This window comes from Bos indicus, chromosome 11 (genome assembly GCF_029378745.1).
Source record: "Bos indicus isolate NIAB-ARS_2022 breed Sahiwal x Tharparkar chromosome 11, NIAB-ARS_B.indTharparkar_mat_pri_1.0, whole genome shotgun sequence".
Lineage (NCBI taxonomy): Eukaryota > Metazoa > Chordata > Mammalia > Artiodactyla > Bovidae > Bos > Bos indicus.
The window spans coordinates 36797263-36806289 of record NC_091770.1 but is presented as its reverse complement, the minus strand read 5'-3'; the positions used below and the strand labels follow the sequence as shown (position 1 = coordinate 36806289).

Below are 9027 nucleotides of genomic sequence, written 5' to 3'. Positions count from 1 at the left end.
TCCCATTTAGGTCACTACAGAGCACTGAAGAGAGTTCCCTGTGCTATACAGCAGGTTCTCGTTAGTTATCTGTCTTATACATAGTAGTGTATAGGCACCATATGGACTCTTCAGTTCAGTTCAGTCGCTCAGTCGTGCCCCACTCTTTTCGACCCCGTGAACCGCGGCATGCCAGGCCTCCCTGTCCATCACCAACTCCTGGAGTTTACCCAGACTCATGTCTGTTGAGTCAATGATGCCATCCAACCATCTCATCCTCTGTCTTCCCCTTCTCCTCCTGCCCTCAATCTTTCCCAGCATCAGGGTCTTTTCTAATGAGTCAGCTCTTCACATCAGGTGGCCAAAGTATTGGAGTTTCAGCTTCCACATCAGTCCTTCCAATGAACACTCAGAACTGATTTCCTTTAGGATGGACTGGTTGGATGTCCTTGCAGTCCAAGGGACTCTCAAGAGTCTTCTCCAACACCACACTTCAAAAGCATCAATTCTTCTGTACCCAGCTTTCTTTATAGTCCAACTCTCACATCCATACATGACCACAGGAAAAACCATAGCCTTGACTAGACGGACCTTTGTTGACAAAGTAATGTCTCTGCTTTTTAATATGCTATCTAGGTTGGACATAACTTTTCTTCCAAGGAGTAAGTGTCTTTTAATTTCATGGCTGCAATCACCATATGGACTCTTGCTGCTGCTAAGTTGCTTCAGTCCTGTCTGACTCTCTGCAACCCCATAGGCGGCAGCCCACCAGACTCCCCCATCCCTAGGATTCTCCAGGCAAGAACACTGGAGTGGGTTGCCATTTCCTTCTCCAATGCATGAAAGTGAAAAGTGAAAGTGAAGTCGCTCAGTTGTGTCCGACTCTTCATGACCCCATGGACTGCAGTCTACCAGGCTCCTCTGCCCATGGGATTTTCCAGGCAAGAGTACTGGTTGCCATTGCCTTCTCCGATATGGACTCTTGGTGGCCCTTAAATCACCAGAGGCCTCTAGTTTCAGAGAGAATCACAACAAAGCAGTGTGATACCAGCAGTCCCCAGCTCCAACAGAGGACTGCTAGTCACAGTAACACATTTCTTAAGCTTCTCCTTTCCCTCTAAAAGCCCCTAGCAAGTACGCTAGGGCCTGAGAAGCAAGAGGCTGGCGGTGTCAGAACCAAGTCTTATCCCCCACACCCAACACACACAGACACACACACAGAAGTACACACTCCAAGCCTATCCTGGGGAAGGAGAGAAGAGCTTTGAATCCCTTATGAGATTAGTTTGGAGAGGTTTTAATATCTAAAAGTGATCTGAGAGATATCAGATCTGCCTACAATGACACTAAGGGATGGAGAGAATGATTGGACAGGACATCGTTGAAAGCAGTAATAAAAGGAGATATCAAGCCTTTTTCTTACGTATCCTTCAGTTTGAGGGTTTTCAAATAAACTGGTTACCTAAAATGTTTATTTAGGGCATAGTTTCTGTAAATTTTAAGTGTAGAAATAAAATAACACCATGGAGGGAAAAAGATATAGGCAAGAAATTTCACCTTTTTCTAGCTTTCTCCTCTGAGGATGTTTCGTCTGTCCCTGAAAAGGACACCTTGGCAGCCCAGGGTCTCTGAACACTGGGCAGGGAGGCATGAACCCGGGGCCCTGGCTGCAGCAGTGGCTCAGCTGCAGGCTCTGTGAAGCCCCTGCCTCTATGGTCTTGGTTTCCTCTGCATCAGTGGCATCCCAGGTGCTCCCAGGGTCCCCTCGACTTGCTCATCAGTGACCCATAACCTGATCTTTGTAGGGACCAGAGCATGTGAAACACATCAAAGGTAGGTTCAATACAACTCCAGTAATTTTCCCACATAAAACACCGGTTATGTAAGTAAGGAGAGTCCTTCACTCCAGAGTTTGTGTTTCTCCAGAGGTCAGATTAAATCTCTCTTACGTTCCAAAGTGGAGAATGGACATCGATGATGTAGCAAGAGCCTGGTGTGGTGGCTGTGGGATGGGCAACCTGGGAGCCCTGAAGTCTCCACCCATCAACCAATGGATCCTGGGAGCAGGCAGCAGGCTTCTTCACCACAGCTGTTTCGCCATCTCAGTATTAAAGGATGCGAGGAAATACACTGAAGCTCCTGTTGAAGGAGATGCTTATGGCTTCTTTATTTGCTCCTTAGAAAGTTTTTTAAAAGCTAATTATTAGAAGAAAAATAATAAAAAAATTTTAAATTAATTATTCAATATTTTCCATGTATGATAAGATACAGATAAAACTAGAACAGCACTCATTTACCTATACTCAGGTTTTTAAATGAACATTTGGCCACATTTGCTTCCAATTTAAAAACAAGAAAAGGCAGGCAGGGAGGCAGGAAGGCAGGTAGAAAGAAGGGAGGGAGCCAGGAAGGGAAGGAAGAGGGGAAGGAAGCAAGGAAAACATCTAGTTGCAGTTGAAATGCCTTCCCAATCTCATGTGAGAAGATAATTACCACTCCTCAAAGGTAGTAACTTTCTTATTGTTCATGCACGGTTTTTCCTGCTCACATTTTTATATTCTTTCTACATATTTGTTTATCAGTATATATACTGTTTGTGTTTTAATATTTTCCATAAAGGGTATCCTACTGAAAACGATTTTTTGTAACTTGTACTTTTCATTCAGTGTTACTTTTTAGATTAATCTGTGTTGAAATAGGTAAGTGTTATTTATTCATTGTAACTGGCCAAACTATTTCATGTATGGTGATGAAACCACAGTTCTCTCTTCCACTCTTGGAGGATGGTAACCTTCCAACCTATTCACATTACAGCGAATGCTGCAGTGGACACCCCTGTGTTGTATTTCCTTCAGTATCTGAGCTGCATATACCTGAAAGGGAAACTGACTTCTTGAAGGGTATGTGCGTCTTCTACATTACTATTTAGCAGATATTAAAAACTGCTTTTCTGAGTTATCGTGCAGGTTTATACCCCAACAAGTAATAGAGCAGAGTTCTCGTTCCTCAGCATCCCTGCCAACTTTTGGTATTACCAAACATTTGGATTTTAGTAATTTTGCTAAGTGTGAAATGGTATCGATCTCATTTGTGATTATCGTTGGCATTCCCTGATCACTGTCAAAGTTGAAGATCTTTTCATATATTTATTAGTTTATCAAGGCTACTCTTTAAGTAGCTGTTTATAGCCTTTGCTCGCTTTTCCATTGGGTTGTGGCTATTTTCTTACTGATTTGTATTTCGAGCTATGAATGCTCTCTTTGTTGAAAATATGAGTTGCAAATATATTGTTTATTCTGCTTCCTGCTGGTAACTGTGGCTGTCCTTCTTGTTGGAGTGGTAACAACTGAGACTTGGGTTCAGATATGGGGATGGAGAGAGAGTTAGCTCTTACTTGGCTTTGATTTTTGGTTGTTCAGGTGTATGCCAAAGCACTCATCATTGGCTCCAGCCCAGCTCACTACAAGTACTGCAGGGAGATTCGGGGCCCAAGCTGCTGGTAAAGAGTTACCTGTTTTTGTTTTCATCTCCGTGTACCTCATAGGAAAGGTAGTATTGTTTAGGAGAGCTTGGGATCCCAGTATCTGTGTTTCATGGCTCCCTGTATTAAAATCACCTGACGAAGTTCTAAAAATAATATTTTGGCCTTACCATAAAACCATTTAATCAGAATTTCTGAGGCTAGATTCCAGGAATCAATGTTTTAAAACTTTCCAGGTGATTCTAATGTGCAACCAGGGTGCCGAACTATTGCCTTAGACAGATACCATCTTCACCATGTCCCATGAGTATTTCTAACACTTTGAAGTCAAGACACCTGCCCTCATTAAGACTTATTAATTAGCTTTGGGGATAGGTTGAGTTCTTTATGCAGATATGAAATAACTATTAACACATGTGTTTTTAAATGCCCAAGAGACTGATTTTTATGTGATACAACAAAGCTTCCAGATCTCATGCAGTGTCAAGGTCAATAAGCTAGAGGGTCCTGTGTTCCCACTGCCCACCCCCTCCATTATTTGATCTTTGTTTGGTCTCCTTGAAAGACAAAGATGCTCAGTCTGTAGCATTTTTGCAGCTGGAAGGGTGGTCCCTGGAGCCTGAACACTTCATTTTATTCTGAGGTTTGTAGTCATGACCCTGCAGGATTTACTGTGTTTTTGTGTCCTAATTACTCCCTTCTCTATTTTCCAGTGAATCCATCAACTCAAAATCATTTCCACTGTGTTTTGCTGTGTTTTGGTTCCATGGAGGATCCTTTGGCTCTGACTACCTTAGATCCCATTCTCCAGGGCACCTATGAGCTCCCCTCAGCTGCAGAGCCTTCTTGAAGGTTAGGCCAGAGGCCTCCTGCACACATCACAGGGGAACGGATGTTCTTGGGTGATGCTGGGTCTCCATGGACAAACTGTTGCCACATTTGCCTCTCAGTCCACTCCATCCCTTTCTCTAGGGCAAGGGACATGGTTTCCTCTTTGCATTGGTAGACTGTTCAAATGCAGTTCCAGGGCTCCTTGGGGTACATGGGCTTGAGATAACTGGACTGTTTCTAAAAAGACGTGTGACTAAACCCTTGAAAGGAAATGTCTGCCGATGGGAACGACTAGGCTCTCCCTCCATACTGTTTGACACTGCCAGGTTGATTACAGGAGGCCCGCAGGCTCACTTTCCCCACGAGCCACCTCCCAGGTCTGCTGACTTAGGGTCTATTCCTCCCTCAACAGCATTAATTTAAAAATTCTACTCAGCCACACTATTTAGCCTCTTCCCATGCTAGGGGCTTTTCCTTGATCTCGTTTTCCACTTCATTTGTTTATTTTTTTCTTAAAAAAAAAATGTTATTCTTTACCTCATGCTAATTCTTTGCTTTGAGACTTGAGTTTCCTTTAAAATTTTTTCTCGATACTTCCTTCAGAAGGCTTTTCCCACTCTGTAACCATTGGTGTTGCCTCAAAAGGATGGATCTGGAGGGGATAACAAGATTTTCACTTTTTATTAATAAAACCTTACTTTTTTAATATGGGCACATATTACTTCAGCAATTAAAATTATTTAAAAAATAAATTCAGTCATGAATAAAACTGAAAGTGCATCCTTTGGAATGTATGCAAACCCGTAATATATACGTTTTATGATAAACGTATATGTACATATAAAAATACATGCATATAAATATGTTCATGCTTATAAAGCACTTAGGACACCACTGAGCACCTAGTAAAAACAAATGTGTGCCACCATTTAAGGAAGCAAAGTGAAAGTGAAGTTGCTCAGTCATGTCTGACTCTTTGTGACACCATGGACTATAGCACACCAGGCTCCTCCATCCATGGAATTTTCCAGGCAAGAGTACTGGAGTGGGTTGCCATTTCCTTCTCCAGGGGATCTTCCTGACCCAGGGATTGAACCCGGGTTGAACCCGGGTCTCCTGCACTGTAGACAGCCACTTTTACTGTCTGAGCCACCAGGAAGGCCCAAGGAAACAAACGGTTTGCCCTAAATCTGTATGTGAAAGGAAATTTTGAGATAGGGGTGAAAATACAGTGCTTAGCCCAGTATGAAGCCTGTCATACTGCTGACGTATACATTCCGATGTTTTCTTTGTTCTCATTTGAGAAACTGGAATGAGTTAAAGTCAAGGAGCATGCTGAGGTTTAACTCATAACATAGTTCCAAAGTGACACAAGGCATGATTTAAAGCCAGACAGCCTCCCCAGGTTTTTAGTTCTTAGTGGAAGTTGTCATTCTTTGATTGATGACACAGGACTAGGGGTTCTGAACACCCATTGTGACTGACCCAGGGCTGAATGCAGCCAGGCAGATGGTTTGCTATGTTATCCATACTTTTTCTGGTCCCAGTTTAAACCCTTGAAGTTAAGTAGCTATGAGGTTGATCTAGGATGAATCCATCATCCACTGCTCTGGCCCCGAATCATCTGGGCTATTTCCAGGCCAGATCAGAACATCCTGAACTTTGAGAGTGGCAGTGGGCTTTGGGCCTTGACCAGAGCTTTGGTCACATACAGAACTGGAGTTGGGCTCTAAGCTAAGATTCATTGGAGGTGGGAGGCAAAGTCACCCTGGAGCAGTCACAGGTGGGTTGGTCTGAATCAGACAGATTTCTGCTCAGACTACTGCCCAGCAGGGAGGTCAGGCTGGACCTGCTCTGACCCCAGCTTGGTGAGTTCAGCAGACTCTGAGTCAGCTGTTGTTTTGGCCCAGTTGAACTGGTATCAGTGTGGCTCTTCTAAGTTAAGTTTTCCTTGAAGGCAACCAAAAATAGGATAAAATTGCATTTGCAGTATATTTTTTGCAAATAGATTTTTCTATTCTTTTTCTAATACTCTTAGCTGCATTTCTTTTTTATTATAAAAATTTTCTGAATATTAAATAAATAAAAAACTGTATTAAGTGGTTACTTTGGAAATGGGGCTCTTGCAAAATTAACAAAAAAAAAAGTGTAACTTGCCTTTTTTGGAATGAGAGATTCTTCAGGGACTTGTGAAAAAGTACAGGGTCTTCTTTCGTGTTCATAGGCACTAATTCAAAGAATTCAAATGTTCATGGATCAATAATGCTACAACTATTATAACTTCTGAGAGAATTCACCCTGCTGGGGTTTCTTTAAGGGAGAATATTTTTATGAGGCTTTACTTCGATGGGTGAGAATTAAGTGTGGATTCATGATTGCTTAGGGAGGGGTAGTTTGGGAACTTTCCTGATGACTGCATTCAGAGTGAGAAGCCAAGTCCAGCCCCTGGGGCCACAGAGTCATGTCCTTCCGGCTGTTCTAACTGTGGAGGGAAGTCCAGGAGCACCTCCCGTCCCTTGACAACTGGTAGGGTGGGGACCAGTCAGAAATACAAAGCGAAAGTACCAGAAGCTCCTGCCATCCATGTCCCCGGCTTAAATTCTTACTTGGCTTGTTCAGTTTCTTTTAGCCCCATGGGTTCCCTTTGAGGATCTGGCTTTTCTAAAGGGATAGGAGTTTATTTATAATGACTTTAGGACAAAATCAGTCATGCTGGAAGTGAATTGTATGTAGGTTTAATATATAAGATATTTAAGTATGTCAGTTTCATTCTCATTTCATGTAAGTTCTCCTAAGACATATCCTGGCCAAAATATTGATTGTAATATTTCCACATGGCCTGAGTACTTCTATTTTTTATTAAGAACAGATGTGCTCCTGGTTGGAGTGTGAGTCCCCTTATAAGCTGTGTATACTTGATAGCATAGCAGAAATTCAACAAATATCTGTTAAATGAATAAAGAATAAAGGATAGATTCCACTGTGTTTTGAAGCATTTATCAAGTGCTTGTGTGTCCGTGTATCAAGTGTCTTGATCAGACACAAACAGCTACCCCTAAATCTGGCCAGTCTCAACCTCATGCATGGTATGTCATCCAAACAGGAGAACACCATTCTCCTGGCTCCTATTCTAATGAGTTATTCTTGAGCATGACTTTAGGGTGTATTTCCATACTATACAATGGAGTTATCATATCTATATCAGGGTTTCTCATCCTGGGCACTATTGGCATTTTGAACCAGATAATTCTATGTAGAGGGGACTTTCCTATCCACTTTGGGATGTTAGCAACCTCCCTGGCCTCTATCCACCAGCTGCTGGCAGGACCCACCTCCCTAGTTATGACATCCAAAAATGTTGCTAGGTTGCCAGATTTCCTCTGGGGAAAAATCAACCTGTTAGAAACCATGGATCTGTATAAAAGAGTAATATATGGTTGTACCACCTTAAGCAATATTAAAATCACAGGAAAAACCCCAATAACCCTTTGTTGTTGTTCAGTAAAGGTATTCTGTAATATTCTGCTGCAAGAAACACACTCAGTGGACTTTTCTCTGAGAAGCAAGGCTTCTGTTTAGGGAAACAAAAAAGTGTTAGGACAGAGATGTGTAGTTATGAAACTTACCCCCCAAAAAGCATATTTGACTTCTTTTGAAACAAGTAGAAAAATGAAGACCCAAAAAGTTATGAATGCTTCACATTAATAAAATTAGTAATTAATAAAATAATAGTTGAGTAATGAATATGAGAAGGTAAGAATAGAAAACAGATATCTCTGTCTTTCTGCTCCAATCTCCCTTTCTCTTCCTAGAGCCCACCACTTTCAACATTTTTCATTTCAAGGAAGAAAATAAAAAGTTTACAGTAAGGAAAGTTTAAGCTTTACTTAGGGAGAATTGGAAAAGACAAAAGTGTGAACTCAAGGTGGCAAACAGGGTGCCGACTTGCAGTTAATGCCAGTTCCAAACAAATCAGAAGGCCTGGGCTTTGCTTTCATGAAGAGAGTTTGAGACTATTTCTTACTTACCTCCCCTCCCTAGGAAGGCAGAATCTTCTTTTCCTCATGGTATACTGGCTACATATTTTGGAGATTGAGCTGTTTTTAGTTTAAATCTGATTGAATTTTCTCTCCTGGAGGGAGCTTACTGTGACGGGTTTTTTTGGCCAACAGCTCTGTCCCGCCTTTGTTGAGGCTGACCTGTTGTGGTGATGCCAGGGACTCATTTACAGCCTTTTCCCTCGGAACACAGGGCGCCCACTCTTCACTGCACTATCCCGTTGTTCTGGAGAGAACAGTCCGGCCTTTGTCCTGCTGCTGAGGTCCCTGAATGGATTCGGGTTTCTGGTGAAGTGGGGGCCCGTTGTTACAGTTGTTACTGTCCTCTCCTTCAGAGGTGCGTGCGGATTTCAGCTGCTTTGCTTACTGAGTCGGCTTTTGAGAAAAGTCCTCAATGTGTTTGATGTCCTGAAGCTCTTGTGGCTCTTTATCTGAAAATGTAGACATTCTGAAGAATTTCTTAGCCTTTTCTTAAGCAGGCTTTTTATCCACTGAATGACTCTCTTTATGTATCCCAGCCACTAACACCCTAAAGTTCAGAGGCATACAAGTAAAAAGAGACATTTGTATGAGGAACAAAATATTTCAGGACAACAGAATTTTTCATTATTTGTGACCTTTCATGATATTTCCCCTCTTACTGTATTTCCATTTGTTTCTTAACTCATGTAGCTGCAG

General features: G+C 42.1%; 1 long non-coding RNA gene across 1 annotated transcript; it reads right to left on the bottom strand.

Annotated features, from left to right (window-relative positions):
- Positions 1-1252: 1252 nt before the first annotated feature.
- LOC109566078 (uncharacterized) lies at positions 1253-8855 on the bottom strand. Its single transcript, XR_002181743.2, has 3 exons — positions 8320-8855; positions 4829-4943; positions 1253-2175 (listed from the first exon to the last, which is right to left on the bottom strand). It is a non-coding gene; the product is annotated as an uncharacterized lncRNA (long non-coding RNA).
- Between the last annotated feature and the right edge of the window lie 172 nt (positions 8856-9027).